This window comes from Netta rufina (assembly GCF_964035555.1).
Source record: "Netta rufina genome assembly, chromosome: 1".
NCBI lineage: Eukaryota > Metazoa > Chordata > Aves > Anseriformes > Anatidae > Netta > Netta rufina.
The window spans coordinates 44113912-44134599 of record NC_140123.1 but is presented as its reverse complement, the minus strand read 5'-3'; the positions used below and the strand labels follow the sequence as shown (position 1 = coordinate 44134599).

General features: G+C 37.7%; 1 protein-coding gene across 4 annotated transcripts in view; it reads right to left on the bottom strand.

Annotated features, from left to right (window-relative positions):
• LMO7 (LIM domain 7) overlaps positions 1–20475 on the bottom strand; it is a 72598-nt gene extending 52123 nt beyond the window's left edge. For 2 of the 4 annotated variants that reach the window (XM_084283456.1, XM_084283461.1), the window contains exons 1-2: positions 20408–20475; positions 20097–20203 (exon numbers count right to left, since the gene is read on the bottom strand). The gene's annotated coding sequence lies outside the window, so the exon portion shown is untranslated. The remainder of the gene's footprint in view (positions 1–20096; positions 20204–20407) is intronic. The other 2 variants (XM_084283459.1, XM_084283463.1) reach the window with 2 other exon arrangements.
• Positions 20476–20688: the final 213 nt, after the last annotated feature.

Sequence of the window (20688 nt, the reverse complement as noted above, 5' to 3'; positions counted from 1 at the left end):
TCCTCTATTGCCTGATGCCTCTTTGTCATTATTAAATTAAGCATTTCCAATACTGTTGTCCTTTTCACTCCCACTCCTCTATCTAATGACAGCATTTCAACATCCCCTCTTCCCACAGAGGGATACTAGAGGTAATTTTGCAGAATAGCCCTCAATACTGATTCATTTATTCCCTTTGAGTATTGCTCAGACACCTCTGCACCAACTCAGGATATAGATAAACAACTTACTGCAAGGTAAGCTAAGGTAAAAATTTTCCATGTACCAACATAGAAAAACATAGTACCCTAGCAACTGCCTGTGTGCACTCTTGCCCTCAACCCCCAGGATTAATACAATTGTTCAATTAGGAAAAAGTGTTCTGTGGTGGTCCCTGAGGAATAGGTAGGATTTAGCAGGTTATCCATCTTTTCTTACTCAGAGAGACAGAGATTTTTATTTTTTTTTTTTTAGACTGTATAATCAGATAGGAGAAATTACTTCAATGTCCTGCCTTGCACCATGCTCTGAAAAAGATTTGGTAAACAATCTTTTTTTTTTTTTTTTTTAATGTCAAGTAAATGGGTGGTGATGTACAAAACTCCTCGTGTATAAGCAAAATAGTTTACTACAGTTTATAATACTCAATAGTAACTTCAGGAGGTTTGTTTAATTTCTATGGGTACAAAAAGAAGTCTTAAAAAACTCATGTCTATACTATATAAGTTATACCTCATATTTGGCAAAGAACATAAAAGCTGACAAAGAAAAAATATGACTGGCAGTAACTTATACCAAGTATCACTATGCTCATGCCTGTGCTCATATTGAGTTTCAACAGTGCAAACAGGTATTTACTTGGTTGCTGTTGTTCTAACGCATACACAGAAAACAATTCAGTGCATAGAGGTGACTCTCTAACAGTTTAGAGAAAAAACTACAGATGCTATGGCCCATGAATGGGAGATGGTCCAGACTTTAGTCCACTCCAGTCACCATCTCTGCACAGGAGCCAGAGGAGGACAAAGTTCATTTACCATTCTAAACAAAATATTCCCTGAAGAATCTCCGGATTCTCTGACTATCTAACCATAGTCTGGTTATCTTATTTTGGTGGCCTGTATTACATTACATTACACAAGAAAGGACATTCCTTTTGTCAGCTGCTAGGTGAAAAGAGGTAACCAACCCAGCTACAAAGGCTGGACTTTCCCATTCCTTTGCACCGCAGAATAACTAAGATTGCAAAAACTGAGGCTGATGGGACATCCATTAGCCTGAACTGTCTGAACATGGACATGAATATTGCTGATCTTTCAATGCTGGATGAAGGCAAAAATTTGAAACTGACAACCTGGGCAGCATCAACCCTAGCCCCTCTTTATGCTTTCAACTTTTGCCTCAGTGTTAAAGAACAAATACTTTAACATTTTAAAGCAGGATTACTAAAAGAATGGCTTTTGGGAAAATATCATAAAACTTGTATTTTTGAAGTAATTTAGATCATTTTATAGAGATGGTCAGAGGGAAGATGACAAAATGGAGCTACAAGGTAAGTGCAATTTACCTCAAGATAAATATTTTTGGAAAAAAAGTTAAAGCTATGTTGGAATTTGTCCTTAAGTAAACATAAATCACCACTGCATGGCTGGATCATTTAGTCTAATGTCTACATTTGGAATAAAAACTTTAAAGGACTACTGGGTTTTGTAGGTAATATTTTGGCAGAATATCTCACAATCAAAAAGCACTGAAGGAGTTATAATGCTTCCTTTTTAAGATTTTTGCCTCATTTTCTTTATATTTCTTTGAGTTACTCTAGCAACAGAGATCACATCATCACTCACCACACAGAGCACAAAAACATGTCACAGACAGAACGTAACTTCTCCCTATGAAAGACAGGTCTCTATCAACTTGAGTTGAAGCACGCATACCCAAAAAAAGTGAGATAATTAGATCACAGAAATACAATCAGACTTTAATATTTCCTGCCTTTTTTTTCCATCTGCCATCATTTGGGAAGACGGATTCAGAACTACGAAAGAGCCCTTCAATGAATGCATAATTAAATGTTTATTTATTCAGCCTTATCAGAAAAAATGCTGGAAGAGAACATGCTTCCCTAAATCAGCTCTCCAAGAAGACATGGCATCAAACAGAAATTAAAAAAAACACTACCAAGTTATAAAAAATAAACATCATAAAGTAAAATTTATAAGTAACTCTTAGAAAAAGCACGCCCTCTTTTTTTTTTTTTTTTGAAAAGCAGATAAAATCTAAGATGAGCAGATATTATTTTCCATATTTACTAGAATTCTCACCTTCTGTCCCCAGTTTCTGCAACATGTCCATGTAATGGAGCTACTTAAGAATGTAACTATTCTTATTCAGGTTCCTTATGGCTTCAGATCTATTTCTACAACATATGAAATGACTAAATTCATTTCTATCAATATCACTGGATAAGTGTTTGCTTTTTGGTGGAAAAAGAATCTGTCCACCCCAGTGGACAAAAGCACTTTAAAACTGCTTTAAGCAGCCAAGTCAGATAGAGGGTATTTTTAAACATTTGCTCAAAACATTAAGAGTTTGAGGTCAAGTTTTCTGGCCAAGTTTTTAATGTTGGAAAAATGAATGCTTCTTTGCTGCAAAGTGAGAGAATGGGTAAAAGTCCAAATACTTGCTTTGCCAGAATGTTAGAAGGTCTGTGTGGGAGGCAAAAAGGGGGAGGCAAAAAAAAAAAAAAGACACACAAAATCACCTCCCCCCGCCCTCCCCCCCCCCCCGAGTATGACCATATACCTCTGGAGTTGGAGAATTTATATCAAGCAATATTCCGAGCATCCCAGCCTACTGCAGCCAAATGTGCTAGAGTTTCTGTTGCCAACTTAAAGGAGTCTGAAAATAAAACCTTGAACAAAATTAATGATATGGAAAAACAATCCCAACCACAAAACTGTAGATGATCTCACACCATCTCTTTTCACGGGTACTCATGAAGTATGTAATTTGTACCACAAAACTGATGACTGAGGAAAAAAGCTTAATACACCAATTAAGACACCACCAAAATGCTCCAACAAGCTATTACAACTCAGTCTGGTGGTAGGGAGGGAGTGGAACAAAAGGATCCAATTCTGCTCCAAGTGAGGCCATGGCAATATTCCCAACATTTTTAATGAGTGTATGAGTAAATCCTAAATTAGGAATCTTCCTTCTCATGAGAAAGTAGATACTATATGCACTAACTCCTGGAAACTGCAGTTAGCCATCTGCAGAATTTCCCCAACTGTCTGGCCAGAAGTAGGCTCCTTAAAACACACGTGGTGGTTGGAAGCTATCATTCTCAGAAGTCACTCAAACTGCAAAGCCTGGATAATGAAACAGCACTTAGGCTCTGAAATAGGTTAGTCTAGAGATCCTCTACAACTACTTGAAAGGAAGTTGTGGGAAGCAGCCTCTTCTCACAGGTAACTAGTGGTAGGACTACAAGGAATGGCCTCAAGTTGAGCCAGGGGAGGTTTAGGTCGGAAATGAGGAGACATTTATTCTCAGAAAGACCAGTCAGGCATTGGAATAGGTTGCCCAGGGAGGTGATGGTGTTACCGTCCCTGAAGGCGTTCAAGGAAAGGTTGTACCTGGTGCTTAGGGGCATGGTTTAGCAGATGACATTGGTAGTGACATTTAGCAGATGTTATGGTTGGACCAGATGATCTTGGAGGTCTTCTCTAACCCTAATGATTCTATGATTCTAATTTCCACACAACAATATGGCAGAAATTTTGACCCTAATAAGGTTAATAGAAACCTAAAAGCTTATCTAGGAATCCATGGCTTAAACAGATCTCTATAAAAGGATCTCTTACAAAGGCTGTGAATTACAATCCTTATTGCGTCTAATCATTGCAAAGATTATATCAAACTAATGATTAAACTTCAAAGTATGTCAATTGCAACAGCGCAATTGACAGTGCAAAACAGTGCAAAAAACAAGGCTCAGCTTCCTAGGGAAGAGTCCACACATTGCATTAGCAAATTCTAAATTCAGACTAGCTACCTTGGAGGTGTCTGTGGAAACAGCCCTTTTGATCTCAAGCTTTTAGTCCTCTTTGAATTTAGAAGTCCCAACAGCAACACTTATGTGGCTGTATTCACTGTTTTCCAATTCAACTAAAAGACAAGGACTTATCATCCCCCAATGAAGACTTCTAATATAGACAGAATGAGAAATGTAAAGGTAATTTGATAAAACTAATCGTATGTTTCTCCTCTTGATTACACTTAATTGTAATTATAGAGTTGCTAGCCTACCTGAAATGAATTGTAGTTAGGGAAGGATCTTACAGGAAGCCATCTCACAGGTCTCATCTCCAGGGTGCACATTGCAACAGCAAGATTCAGGATAACTACCAAGGTCTCCCTCTCTTTTCTTCACCAAGCTAACAGAACTACAAGTAGTAGTTAACTCAGTGCAATAGAGGAGTAACCAGTATCATTCACCAACATGGAGAATTGATCAGTCTCTGATGATGGTTTAGGGATAGGATGTCAAAGTGCAGCAAAACTAAAGCACTTCTTGACTCTGAGACAACCACCATAAAGTGCAGGAGAAACAAATGGGATGGAAACACCTTCATCCTTTGACCCAGAGAAAGCATACGTGAGAGATAAGCAAACACAATGATAATGCTCAAGGTTGCCAGGTGGCAAGATGTTGACCCATGTTATCCACACAACACTGGCTGGCAATATAAGCCTACACTAACTTTTTTTTGCAGTATACTTTCCCTTTCTTGCTGCATAGCAATAGACAGGTGGAGAAGGCAGCCATGAAAAACATAGCTGGAGTGCTCTTTATGTGTTATCCTTCCTACATGTCAGTACAGATGCAGTTCATGATCCAATTCATCTGTTGAAGTCTGTATTTTAAAGTATAGTCAGTATTCTTGAGGTCCCTTCCAACCCCTACAATTATGATTATGTGATTCTGTGATTCTGATTCTTTTTCAGGAAGTGAAGGTAGAAAAATGCAAGTCGTCATCATCATCAAGGAAACACATTAATGGCATAGGAGAGTGTGCAAGATCTTTGAATACTCAAAAATAGCTTATACTGCAGTGTAAGTTACGCAAGCCTCATTTCTAATAACATAAATCAGTTCCATCAAAAACAGCTCATGCTATAACAAATCAGCCATCTGTTTGATGCTAATTTATTGGAAGACACTGATTCTGAACCACTTCAGTAGTCAGATATTTCTTGCTCAGTGAAAAAGAAGGATAATGAATATTAAGGCCTCTACCACACTGCATTTAAAGCTCCTCACCTGGAAAACAGCACATTGAGTAAATATAAAAGTATGCACCTCTTTTTTTTTTTTTTTTTCCCTGGCTGGAAAGAATCTGTAGAAACTTTCACTAGGGAAAAAAATCCAAAACTGTTGCAGGAACTGTGGACAGAGCACCAAGCATATAATTATATGAACCATTATTAAAAATTACATGGTTACTTAAGCCTCTGGGTGGGGGGAAAACAGCTAACAGAAACAATACGTGTACACAGATGAATATATTTGAGCTTTTTCAAATAATAAAGTTACCAGCAAAACAGAGGCAATATTTCACAAAGAAAAGCTATCAGGAAAAGAACAATGCATTAAAGACAGAGATATTCTATACAAGGGAAAAAAAAAAAGCATCCTGTCAACCATCCCATAATCCCTTCTCTTTTTAAGCAGCAACACTGGAATTTTAGTACTGATGAAGGTTGAAACAAGAACAGAAATCAGCAGCTTGTGAAGTAAACAGACCTTTAACATACAAGAAATTTAAATTCATTTTGTGCTCATTTACAACATGTAAAATCTCAAATACACTCATTCTGAGTGTCATACCAACTACCCCCGCAGTATGTTCTCTAACATGCCCCTCATTTCAGAGCAACATCTAAAGATAAAAGCTGCTTTGAAATTATGCTTTCTTAAAGGAAAAAAAAAAAAAAAAAAAAAAAAAAAAAAAAAAGCCTTTTTGTTATTTTTTGTTAGCACAGCAGATTCTGCATTTCACATATTTCACATGTATAACTGAGCCTTACCAAAGCACTTCCACAAGTAGAAGACCAGCCAGGGAGTACCACCAGTGGTAAGCCAGCTTTAGTGGAGTCATTATCAAAGTCAAACCAAATAAGCAATCCTATTCCACGAACACAGTATCATGTACTCCATGTACTCTCTTAATTATCAGATTTATTGCAGGTACATTTTTTTTTTTTAAGTGAAGAAATATTGGAATAAACCACAATTTGCTTTATTTAATGAATTAACTTTTTTTTTTTTTTTTCTTCTGCCCTCTGTCTTCTACAGGGCTGTCCAGAGAAGCTATGGATGTCCCATCCCTGGAGGTCTTTAAGGCCAGGTTGGATGAGGCCCTGGGCAACCTGATCTAGTGGGTGGTAACCCTGCCTATGGCAGTGGGGTTAGAACTAGATAAGCTTTAAGATGACTTCCAACCCAAGCCGTTCTATGATTCTATGACTATCCCAGTTTCCTCACGCTCTTTTCTTTATTCCCATATCTTGCTGAGTTGACCATCATTGAAAAGCAATCTGTTCAATAATCCAGATACTTCCAGATCCTAGCTGTAAACAAATTACTACAATATCCTCCACCACCAAGGAAAGTACAAGTGTTTCCCTCCCCCCCCCCCCCAACAATAATTACCCACTACTTTTTCTGTGTATGGATCAGGGCATTACACAATTTAATAAGGAAATGGATGAAAAGCTCTACAGCTGCATTTTGCAATACCATTAAAGAATAACCTTTTATAACCGTCACTTGTCTTCTACTTCAAAGCAGGCACTCTTTGAGGCTGCCCCAGTGTTGCTGTTTGTTTTACAAGTTGCCTGGCAAAGAGGCCCAAGCAATGGAGAATGAGAAGAGAAAAAAAGCATCTTCATTAGGTATCCTATCCTAAGTTAGCTGGAGAGTGATCAGAAGGCTAGTTCCAAACCACAGAAACAGTGGCACGTAGATCACCTACAGTAAAAGGACTTTAAACTGAGATTATGCTACACCTTCTTCACTTACAGGAAAATGCAGATTCTAGAATATTTTACAGGTAAACATTGACCTTAATAACACTCATTTTGAAACTGAAGACAGCTTTCACAATTAAATATATAACATTGACAAAGATGCCACAGTACCAAGAGCTGAAGTAACCTGAAATAATTAGCTGGACAATTCTCTCACAGATGACGGTAGAAAAATCACTGTTCAGTAGTTTTCTTCCACCACTCTCACTGCTACTTATTTCAGCTCACAAGGAACCCAATCACTCCTGTGTCTACAGATGCAAAAATAACAGGAACATGTTCCATTAAACACTGTATGCCAAAACCTACATGCAATTAAGCCTGACCAAACAGTTTCTAGGAGCATGAAGATATTTGCTTTCCTGACAAAAATTTCACAAACAAAAGCTCCTTACATAACTACCTATGCCTTGGGTACATTTCCATCAAAAAAAGATTCCTTCCCCAGAAAATAAAAGCAAGCTTCTCCCCCTCCTCTGACTGCTCAGCAATTCATTTTTGCACAAATAAACCATACAAATATATTCCTGCGTAACAGAAAAGAAGCAGCTCAGAGTGTTCACTGCTTCCCCACCTCCCCTGTACTGGAATCGAGCCCATGCAGAGTCGTTCAGTTCAGGTTCCTCTATAAAAATGAGAAAAACACCTGTGGGTATGCAAATGAAACCATTCTGCCCGAAGAGGTGCTGCATTTAAGAATGGGAAGATGGATTTTGGTGATGCTGAAAATAGGTTGCTATGCTTCTGTGACCAGCTAAGATCCATTTCTCCACCACAGTTAATAATAAAGAACTGTATTCTTTAATGTTAGCTTTGCATCTAATTTTACTGCCATTCCCTTCTTTTGTCCTCGCTACATTATCTTGTAACAAGATGTGTAGAGCAACACAGCAATTTAAGTAAAGCTCAGGTTAGATAGCTACACCAAGCAGCACAGAAATGCTAAAACTCTTGTGGACAGGGAAAGACAAGCGATGTCTTGCACGACATGATGCTACTCCAGCAGGATGCAGTCACACATAGCCATGACACACAAGCTCTGGAGTGGAGGCAGCATGAGCTGCAGCTCAATGTTAGCAAAGGTGCTGCTGCTCCCACAGCCTAGGAGCCAAGTCAATCCAGTACCCTTCATTGCATAGGTCTACTCTCTTCCTTTAAAACAATGCAAAGCTGTGTACTGTCTGAACCAGTTAACTCCTTTATTCTTCAGAGACTATGCTACTTAGGAAAGAGAACCCTCTGCTTTTTGGCCTACTTCTACTTCACCATTTTCGTTTATGTGCTCGTATTTGAGCTGCTGGAAGGAACCAGGACTTATTTTTTTTTATTCTCATATATCTTCATGTTCAGTGTGTATTTATATTTAGACAGTTTTTCAAGCCACAGCACTTTTTCATTGCAAAATTCATTTTTTGGGAAGAAAAAAAGTAAAGGCTAAAAAAAGTCCTAGGAAGATATTTGATACATTAAATTTGTTTTTAAGAGTAAGATTTCCTTTCTTTTCTGAGCCCTATTTCAGTGAAGATTTCACAACTCACACTTGAACTGAATTTCACAAGTGTGAATCCAACCCTTGCCATCAGATACTTCAGTTTTTACCTTGTCCAGCTTTCTCCCACACACACTTCTCTGCCCTTTCACTGTAGCACCTTATTGTGCAAATATGCCTTCTGACAAAACCGACAAGCACCAGCACTGCACTCCAGCTTTTCTCTTGATAATACTCACACTGTCCATTAAAAGAAGTAAATTTATCAAGCAACTTTGGCAGACACACGACACAGTACAAACATAGGCTACTTGCCTAGTTCATTCTGAGTACCTGGGGCAACACTGTATACTCTTTCCACAACAGTACTGGGAAGGCATATGATGAGCTTAATTTGTCCTCCTGCACACAGAGCCTAGTGCACAGCTGCAAGCAGATACCGCGCAGCCATCATTCACGTGGACCCCAGCAAACAAAGCTCAAGATTGTGGGCTTGTACATTGGCTGCCATCAGCCCATGGATTCATAGACTTACAGTCCTACCTGAACAATGAAAAAGAGTACCAGATAGAAAAGTAGAAACTTACAAGCACAGTCGTATTATTTTGATGGCAATCACCACCCTAGACTGACTATACCACCTAAGTAACTGGAAATTTCTGTATGGGTTATGCCGTAATTAAACAAATTGACTTGTTGAATGCATTTGCGGGTTATTCAAATAGTATTAGAGAAGACTGAATTAAACTGAAGAATTTGGTCACAGCTAGAAGAGGGAAGTGTCTCAGAAGGACATAATGTTACTTACAAAAGTTATTCTTTTGCAATGTAATTATTTTCGTCTTGAAGGAACAAAACATCATAATGAAGTGTCAAATAACACTAATTAGTAACTACTGCAAAGTGGCTTCTGTATGATTTCTCAACAGCAATCAACATTGAATACAAGAGAAGAGTCCGTATTTCAAAGAATAAAGTGTTCTGCACAGCAAAAGCAAGTGTTTTGCAGGATGAGCACAGCAGAGGAACATCATTACTGATGCATCTTCTGTGCTTATTCAAGCTGGGTGGGTGTGCCTTCTGCATAACCATCTGATGTGTGATCTTCCAGTTACATTACCCATGCCAAAACCAGTAACAAAGCCTCTTAAATTAACTGATCTTTTTAGAGCAAAAGTAGGTTTTCAGTAATGATGCTGAATATAGCATATGCAAATATATGTGCCAGCTTATTGGCAGAGAACTTCAGCCATTCCTATTACTCTTATTAAGCTCTTACTAAAATACCAAATGGTTTGATGAAAGAAAAGTTAATTTCTAAGAATTTATAATGTTTTTCTTTTCACAATAGCAAAACCTGGCTACACGTAGAAGTGAAATGCTGGTCTAGATTAAAAGGTGTATAATCCCTCCCCACAACAATTTTATTGACCTCTTCATTCTCTGTATACAACGTTCCACACTTGCTAAAGCTTAACAATAGTAGATTGTTTGACTGATTTAGAAAATCAAATTTTTTATTTGCTTCCATAAAATTATTTGCTTCCATAAAATTTGTGCCTGATTTCTTTCCTCAGCCATGCTTTCTTGGAGGCAGTCATCAAAATTTACACAAGTTAAAACCAGCTTTCACTGGATGTGACCTTTGCCAAAGCTCACTCAGGAGTGTCCACGTGGGGCCAGATCAAAACCCTGTCTAGCCAAGGAGGATGGGATGCTGAATGGTTGCCTAAGGAAGAATAAAAACAAAGCAAGCAAGAAGCTTCTCCCTCAGGCACTTCCCAAGCTAGATGGGGTTTTCCTGTGTTAAGTAACTCCTAAGAGATTTCTCTTCCATGAACTTCTCCACTACCCTCTGAACTCAAGCAAACTCTTATCAAGGAAACCTGCTACCCCTTCTTTTGGTTGATTATTCTTATAGTGTGAGACACAGAGACTAGTTGAACTACTCTGCTGTAACATTTGCTAGTGAGGTTTCTATGTTCATTTGTTGCTCATTGCTTTGTCCACCTTTCCTCTTCATCCATCACCTCTTTTTCTGGCTAAGGACTCCTAGCATCTTTAGAAAAGCAGCAGAAACTATTCTTACTTACAGTCAGAGAATTGTCACAAGAATGAAGATCTCCCAATGCCATAGTTTAATTTTGTGGGTATCTGGGGAAGAGGTGGGAGAATGGCAAAAAGGAAAGCGATCAAAGTGCAAAGCTTCAGGTGGTATTTATAATACCAGCAAACTCCAGATTACCCACAACAGCATAATAATGTGCCATTGTTTTTTCTAGTCCTCATAATTCTTAGCAATATTTGGGTTATATTTCTGTGTGGGACTTTGACTGCCACTGAACAGACACTTTTACAGAAACTCCTAACCCTATCCGAGGAGTTTCAGGCCTGGGCAGTATCAGCTGTTCCAGAGCTCACCGTTTTCTGTATGAAATTGGAATTGTCCTGATTTTTCTGTTCTCACTTAAGTAACCCAAGTTTTCCTTCTATTTTGTACAAATAAAGAATAACGCTTCTGAAAAATTAGCCTGCAAGATTATTAAAAGTGGCTTACTAGAACTGTGAATACTTGTAAATTTGGACAGATTAGGATTAGTTTGCAGAACTGAACAGCAATTCCCTAATTCCACAGCTCTTAGATCGCATCTTAAAGTCAAACCATACATAAGTATATTGTGCCTTCTGTTACCTTGGGCATTTTTAGGTAGTATTTTACAAAGCACATCTCTCACCCTAGAAAATAATTACTGCTGACAGCATCTTAAAAACATCAGGTCACAGAGTTAAGAAGCGTACATTATTGCATCATAAGTCTGACGTGCATATTTGAGCACTAATTCACAGGGCACAAGTGGCTGTCTGTAATTTAATATCCTTTGCCAAAGCAAAAGTATTTTGAACTTAGCCTCCCTTTCCCCACCCCAGTTAAATACTTTATCATATCATGCATTGGAATCCACGTCAACTGATGAGTATCTTTATGTACTGGGTTCAAAGGTGTGTACGTTTACATTCACAGGATGCTTTTTCTAGAAGAGAAAGGAAAGAGGAAATATATCCCACATTACTCAGCCTCCTTACTCTAGTCTGAGTAACCTGCCAGAGCAACTTTCACATCTTCTTTAGAGTTGGTTTCTGATACGCCCTGCCACTGAGCCTAAGAGAGCACAGGGAGGGCGCAGTCGATACGCAGCTGGGCAGGGTTGCCAGTTGGAGACAGCAGGGCAGGCAGGAGGACTGGCTCTGCGGGAACCTCCGGACTTTCAGAGAGGACAAAGTCCGAGTCCTGCCCCTGGGACAAACTAACCCCTGCCACAGCACAGCAGGGTGGGGAGTTGTTCAAAAAGGCAGCATGGGCACAAGTTGATGGCTGTGATCATCCCCTCCTTCCTCAGGGCTTGTTACACTACAATATATATTGATGCTTCTGGACTGGTGTCCCCTAGAACAGGGGACAGGAGGCCATGATAAAATGCAGCAAGTTCACTGGAGGCTACCAGGATGGTTGGGGCTTTGCGATCCTGAGCTTGATAATTAGAATTAATAATTAGAATTTAAATCTCTGAAAGCACTGTGGGGATACAAAACCTTCCACCTTCCCACCTCCCCCCGAGATACTTTTCAAGTGTATTAGGATCCAGAATGACAACTTGGAAGAAACCAAGATATTCTAGCAAGAAGTTACTGTAACCTTCTTCACCAAATCATTCAGTTTTGTAGCATAAGTATTCAAATACCAATAAGACTATGGATACATGTCACTAAATTACTGGCAGTATTACTGAATGTCACTGAATTACTCTCAGTATTACTACCATACATTATTGTCATTTTCTCCAAATTTTTTCAGTCTTTCTGTATGCTTCTAGGTACACATATACCTAGAAGTTTGTCATTCTTTCAGCAAAGTCATCTCATAAAACAGATAAATGATAATCAAACACCATCAAGAATGCAACCCCATAAAAATGTAAATTAACTGTTAAACTACTCAACAGAAAAAATGAACAATCTCAAACATTTCTCTTCATGATCAGAAACTTCACAGAAAGTTGGAAGATTATATAGTACCGCACCCAACATTTTATAGAGTTTATATTGAAGAGTTGGAGGTTAGTTCCTGGAAGGTATGGTCCAAAGTCTGGAACACTTTGTTACCTACAATGGTTTTACTGGAATGATTTAAAAGATATGCAAATTAATGACATGTGTGAGTATTGTACAGTAAGCACAACAGCATAACATGACAGATGAAATACACTTATTCAATTTTGTTTCTTTTTTAACCTCTGTGTGACAGTATTGATAAAAGTAAAACGTGAAATATATGATCTTGAAAGGAGTTGTCACAAGCTATACACCAATTTTAATGTTTAAAATATGGATATGCCCAAGAAGATTAGCTGCTGTGAGTATTACTCAATTCTATGAAAATGTCCATAGCAAATAAAAATTTCCAAACTTCCAAAGTCATAGGAACATCTCTAAATTATTCTGTAGTGAGGGTGCTGCACTTTTCCATTTAAAGGGTAGTGTCACTAGGAAACTTAGTTACCACAATAAAATCCTATTACAACCACATGTGCAAGAAGTGTTATTTCCCTGGATTTCAGTAAATGATCTCAAAAAGCAGCATTATTCTAATAAAATTGTTTTTAAAGAAATGTTTTCATTCCACAAAACCCATTCTTTCATTCCATTCCCCCTCAACTTGAATTCAGGGATAGTTTTTTTAAAAACTTTGTGCCTTTGGATTGATTGACTTTTCAGTCATACAAATACCACCTGGACACCTTACACAGGTTTGAGTCTAGGGCTAACTACCATGATATTTCTTGCATTGAAGTTCTTGGCTTTCATCCAGTCCACAACGTTCTGTTCTACACAAAATAAAAAGGCAGGAAAGGGTGTTTCCGATTTTTTTTTTTTTTTTAAGAAGCCAAATTAGAACTAGGTTTTTCGACTCATATTGTGCGTTTCTTAGTAACATTAAATCACTACAGCAAACTCAGGCTCAGGTCCATCACATACTCATTATAAGTCTGAAATTCTTAAGTAAAAAAGAATTCAAGAAGCTATATTAACTCTGTAAGTACATTAGATATGCAAGAAGAGCCAAGTATGAATTCAATATTATCAACAACAAACACCAACTCTGAGCTACCTGACCACAGATTGACTCGCATTCTCTTTTTTTTTTTTTTTTTTTAAATCTCTATTCCCATGGTGTTAGACTGTGCCTCCTTTGATCAAAATTGGGCAGCTCTTTGTGAAGGACATGATGGGATACTAGTTTCAGAAGTTTCTTATTACATCTCAAACCTTTAGCTAAGTCAATTGCCAGACAGTTCAAATTGCTGAGTGTCACTGGCAAAGCAAACTTAAGGAATTCCCCCAAAGGCTGAGACTAGCTGTCCAATGTTCATGATTGAATTATAAGCATTTGAAGAGTCAGAGACCCTCTGTCTCTTCCTACTAAATCACTGTTTCTTTTAAAAATTGTTCTCTATTTTCCGTCTAGTTTTCTCACAGCACACTTTGGTAAAAATGTTTGTTCTAACCATACCATTAGGAAGAACACAGCTGGACTTCCTAAATGACAGCTAAGATTCCCATGTAGGCATCAACACAACTACAGGTGCTACAGGTTTGCAAAACAAATTCTTAAGAGCACTGACAATAATTCTCCACTCAGAAAGACCACCTTTTCAGGGCTTCCTACACAGATTGCTTTCTTCAATGATCTATTCAGTAGCTGTAACATTTATAACATACGAACTGAAATTTTACTTTGCCTTCATTGACCCTGAAGAAGAAAGTATCCTCAATGAGGAACAAGTGAAAACAGGAAACCCATCATTTTCCTCAAGACTAGACAGAAAAAAAAAAAATTAAACTCATGAGAAACATAAGCATATATACATAAACTAAATCTGTTAGAAGGTAAAATCTACTTTTATGCAGTTCCTTTCCTAGCACATGAACGTCAAACTCAAAGATGCTACATCTACATTCAAACTCTTTTTGCTACTGCTTTAACAGTATTTTCAGCACCCTATATCTGCATATTTTTCAGCTGCCCCAAAAAAAAGACAAGTAAAGAAATTTAATCACTGAAAGGAAGCACTAGTTTTACAGTAATCTGACTTATGGGATAAAGAAGGTAGGTACCAGAGAACGTTTTGTGTTTGGCTTAACTCGGTGCTAAGAAGGCTTACTTTCTGACAGCGCCTAAAAGGAAAGGGTGGTTTAGTATGGTACAACACTTGTGATATGGCTTGTAGAAATTGTGTACATACGTTCAAAAGAGATTGTATAAATCAGTATAATTGTTCATTTTTAAAGTTTAATCAAAAAAAAATCCCTGAATCCCTGTAAAATGTATACTGCTTATAGGAAAAACAACAGAATACAGGCTAAGTGATGGGGTCGTAAGCAAATGTTTCATTTTCTCAAGCTTGACTTTAAACACACATCTTATCTCTGAACAATGTTTTTGTGGAAAGAGAGCCTGTCTCAAAAATTTAGCTTCTGATATGCATCAACACAATGATGAGCATGACATAACTGTCGTTAATACCTCTTTCTAGTTGGCTCTAGATATGTAACACTTTGTGCTACAGAAAGCGCTGCAAACAAATTTTTGCAGAATTGTTTTTTGCTTTAGGAAGTTATGAAAAATAATCGTGCTAAACGACCTCTAAATTGATAGTTAATACTATCCAAAACTTAGAAATATCACGGCTCTCTTACTTCATCTGATTTATGTAGTTATTTGTACTTCAGCAAGATTTCTCTGACAGGTTTATCTGTTTACTTCATATGATTTCTACTTCATTTAGTATATAGAACTGAAGATGAATAAAGAAGAAGTACAGAGCAGCAAAAAGTTGAAAGCCTTATCCAAATATCATAGTCTGAGATATGTTGGGTTCTGAGATACTTGCAGCTATCTTACAAGACAATATTTTTGTTTCACTCAAGACCTACTCTGAATATAAACCCACAGTAATAATATTAGTAGGAGTCAAATATTTTTTATATTTATAGAAGAATAAAATTATTACAATAAGACATGAGACAGCATTGGGTTTGCATTAGTTTCAAAAAACATTTGCTATTTAAGATAGCATACTGAATTCTTACACAGAAGCTTGGCTTAGTATATTTAATAGTATCATGTATTATTATTCCACACTAGGCTGCCTCCTTTTAAAATGATAATTGGGATAGCAAATTCAATCAGAACCAAAGTTTGATGTCTGTCTAAGCAAGTTCTCACTTCATGGCTTTGTTTTGCTAAGTACACTTCCACAGCTGGGAACAACTGGGTGTGTCAATTCTGAAGAGCTGGGTAAGGAAGTGCTTAGCATTTTTAAATGTTAACTGTGCTGTCAACTCAAAGTTGCCAAGCTCGTATTATGTTCTGTGATAGAACTAGAAAATAATAAAATGAAATATTTTGACAACCTTGTATTACTGAAAAAAAATGCTGCATTTTAAGATAACATCTGATTCAAAACAATAAAATCCCAGGCTAAAATATTATATATATATATATATATGTGTATATATATATATATATATAGAGAGAGAGAGAGAGAGAGAGAGAGAAAATCTAAGAGGAACACATGCATTTACACAAATATCTGAGACAATATACATATGACTGTCGGACACAGTATGTGTGAAATAAGTCCATCTGGATAACTTTTATTGGAAAACATGACACATTGCTGTACTATACCACTGAGAAATAATTTCTGCAGATTTACAGAAATACTGAAATATAAGTCTCAGGCATTAATCTATACACATTTTCATTGGCAGAAAATAAACCATCCATGCCAGTATATTTTTCCACATCACTCAACAACTAATCTCTTTGCTGATCTGGCAAAGCATAGTTTGCAATCCTTTGAACAACAACCAGTAATTTTAACCAGCCCTCTTCACACAAACTTCTAAACAATAAAATTTTAAGCAGCTTTTCCTTTGCAAAAAGGATAATCGCATAATCACTTGGAACTAAGAGTCTCCAACATACTGGAAATTTAAGAGGATTCTTGTCCCACATATAAATAGTAATTACAGAGAAGGGTTTCACATTATGCCTGTACATCATCTCAGTCACCATAAAAATGCTAATAATTAAAAACCAATTGAAAAGTTGCAACCTTATTTCCAGATAGGAAAATTATTTCTTACTATAGCTTCTGGCAAGACACAAGCAACAGAGAGTCTTACCTTGCTCAAGTGACAACACCACACTATATAAAAACAAGAATTGGTAACTCCTAATGGCTTGACACTGACATATATTGTTGATGATGCTGAAAGATACATTGGCATCAGTCAAGGTGCAGTGAAAGGCAGCAAGCACACCCAGATACAATAGCAAGCAAGAAGCAGAAAATAACTTGGCTAATTGGGAAGGGAGCATAGCCAGGTGGGACAGGTCAAAGTCTGTTAAGATGCCCAACAGCCCAAAGGCATATAATTTCCCATAATATAAGAGACACCAAATGTAACTGTCAGGCATCAGACACAGGAGGAGCAAAGGAAATACTTCACATAATGCATTGTTAGACTGAAGACTTTCCCAGTACAAGACATCCTGAGTGTTGGAGGCATTACAGGGTTCAAAAAGCAATTGGACAAACTCATGCAAGGCCAAGCACAGCTCAGACAGAAATGCAACCTCCCAGTCAGTGTTAGAGGTTGGTTTTGCTCCAAGATATGAAGACAGCTCTGGTGGTCTTCTTAATGCTGGAGGTGGACCCACCCTTTCAATGACATCCTCCTCTTTACACACTCTTTTCACATACAACACAAGTTGGCATTTTCTGTCTGGTAGTACATATGAGTTGCCTACCAGAGCACTAAGTACTGCTCTCAGCAATCCCAGCCTTAAAAAGCTTACTGTTTAAGCAACAGTTTACTTAATCTACTTTGGGTAGATAAAAAGCACATACTAACAGTGGTGCTGCACTAGAAAACAGGAATACTATCAAGGTGTCAAAATACATGCTGCTTCAGGCACACATTAATATTATCCTGTATAACCTATCACAGCTGATTCAAGATGTGGGCAATTAGCCTCAGGTGATGGCGGCAAAAGAAATTTGCTTGGGAATGCCAGATAGCCCGAAGTGAAATGCAATCTTTTATAAAAATCAGCATACAAGAAAGTCTTCCCTCCTCATGACAAGAAATGATTTACTTTTAATGCTGAAACCAGGGTTAACAGACGATAACACAAAAGCAATGCATGTAACAATATCCCTTTCCTGACGACTGATATCCAACAAATTTTGAAATATAATATACATTCAAGTGGAATTAGACACACTTCTATTACATTATATATATATATATATATAGAGAGAGAGAGAGAGAGAGAGAGAGAGAGAGAGAGAGAAAGAGAGAGAGAGAGAGAGAGAGAGAGAGATTGATCAGCAAGCTCCTGATCAGCATTTCTTTCCTGACACACATACGACTTTCTCTGGAAACTGTCTGAAGACTAGCTTGCCCCCTGGGTGATCAAATAATGCATAATTAACTTTTCAGCAGAGAGTTACCTTTGTATAACTTATTTCCTCTATTTCTTGCAATAAAATGTCCCTCCACAAACTCCTAAACATGTCAAAATGTGTTAGCATAGCTCAGTTACCACTTTACAGCATGGTCAGATACAGAAGTTTTGAATTACTTTGTAAGCATTTTAAACATACTGTGGCAGTGTTATATGATACATAATGTGTGGAAAATCGAACTTTAATTGAAACAACTTAAAAAGAGTACAGCTATATAGCTGGCAGCTCTTTCAACTATAACCCAGACTCCCTGCACTGCTGTCCACAAGACGCAATCAAATCTGCTTTTTTGAAAAACACTAATTAATCTATTGCAAAGCAAGTCTGATGCAATATGCCTGTTGCCTTATGACAAATTCACATTCCGACCTTATTCTGCTCCTGGAAGTAGAACTAGTAGTGCTGAAAGAATCCAAAGAAATTAAACAAAACAGAAGAAACCCACAGTTATGGGCCCACTAGACTAATTTCATGGCTGACCTCACTTGGGCACTGTGGTTAACATAGGGACAAGTTGGACAGCATAACTTGCACAACAGTTTGTTAGCTCTCTACCTATCTGACCTCCCCTGGCTTTCAGGCTGTCATTATTTACATTGCTGAAGACCAGCTCCCGATAGTGTCCAACCATCTCATCTATACCTGTAGAGTAAGCCTCAACCAAAATAACTTTACCACAGGTTTTTGTGGATAATTAAGGCTTGCCAGAGGTTACCAAGCCTCTAGCTTTCAGTGTGATATAAGAGCCAGATAGAGGATACCAGCGTTCTGGAGGGGTGCCAAATCCCAAACACCACATTAGCAAGAAATTATGTTTCAGGTATGACTCAAAGCCTGGAAAAACACATTTCCATCTCAAGTATCAGACCTCAAAAATGCATGAGCTTTCATTCCGAAACCAGGCGAAGAGCATGTTAACATAGCACCATAGCACCATCCAGTCCACCTACAAGATATTTAATTAAAGCAGTTGGATGTCATTTCACCATATTTTCTCCTGGTATTTACAGAAGGATCACTGCCTGTTCCTCTTTTATAGAACTGATAGCTTAAGACAGGAATCAGTTCTTAACATTTAACTTGACAGGTTTTCAGCACAGCTCACTAAAGCTTTTCCTGTTTGGAGATGACAGTAAACTCATCCTTTGTACTAACACAACAAAAGCAACTAATACTGTAACAAAACAAGAAGTCCCATGAAGATATTTCTGTCACACATTTAAAACACCATATGTAGGCATTTAACAGGTGTTTCACCTTAATCCCTCAGAAACTAGAAGAACTATGAGACTCAGTACCCCTGAAATTAGCAAATTCAGTAACTACATTTAAGAAACAAACTATTTTGATTTCAGAGGAAAACTCTTTCTCTGTAAGCATAACAATTACTCTATACCTTTCAGCACTTAGTCTCTACCCTTACATGCTTTGAGGGGAAGTGTGACACTCAGTGACAAACATCTGACTAATATTTGGAGTGGTGAAGACAGCAGCCCTTTAGGAATACCATACCCAAGAACCACAGCAATTCAGATAATCATCAGAAATACCACCCCAGCCTTTCAGATTTTACGTCAGTAATATCAAAGCATAAAGAAAAGTGATGCTTGTTATATCATTTAACAGTTAGTTTTGCTCTGAGCTTAAAATAACCTGAACAGCTTCCATTTTATATATTAAACACTGTAAATATTCATCAACAATTAGCTTGCTTGTGTGAGGTATAATAATTCATTTCTGAAATTCAATTTGTGCAAATATTATTGACCAGGTTTAAGAATGCATAAACCCTCACCACAGTATTCAGAACTGCTTTTATCAGGTTAAAATAATTTTCCATAGGCAAACATTTTTAAAAATGGACTGAGAAACATATTCAGTTAAGATTAGAAGGAGAAGGGGAGGTGAAAAAACAAAACCACAGAACTCACTTGACTGTAACTCGATTGGACAAATCCTGAAGATCTCCTGGATGAAAAAGCTGAGCTTCTTTCAGTCCAATATTTTCGCAAGCTTTCAGAAAAACATTTATATTATCCTGTGAAGAGAAGTAGAAAGCAGTTGCTTAGTTAAAAGCACTAAGCAGGTTTTGCAGGATGGTTAGTGTGAGCCACTAAATGTCAAAGCCCAGCTCATGGAAATAATAATAAAAAAACAAATCTTCTGGTCATAAATACAGGTCGTTTCTCCTATACACATGCAGGTTGTGATCTTAGCGACTGACTGGTACGTTAAAGATTACCTGGCATAAAGCAGCGGCTAGCCAGTAGGCAGCAATCTCTACTTTGATGTCAGCTCTGTTCAGCAAACAAACGCCCCCTTTCTGGCTTTGCACGACAAGCCTCACCTCTTGCCTTTAAAAATAACTCCAGCTACTGACATTCACCACCCAGAAACTCTTGGCAGGGGAGGAAGAGGAGGAACATGCTGTTTCTATGATTACAGACCGATTATGGAATACTGCACCTGGAATCTGGGTTTGGTTGCTGAGCAAGCTCCTGAGAGACAGAAACCAAACTGTAT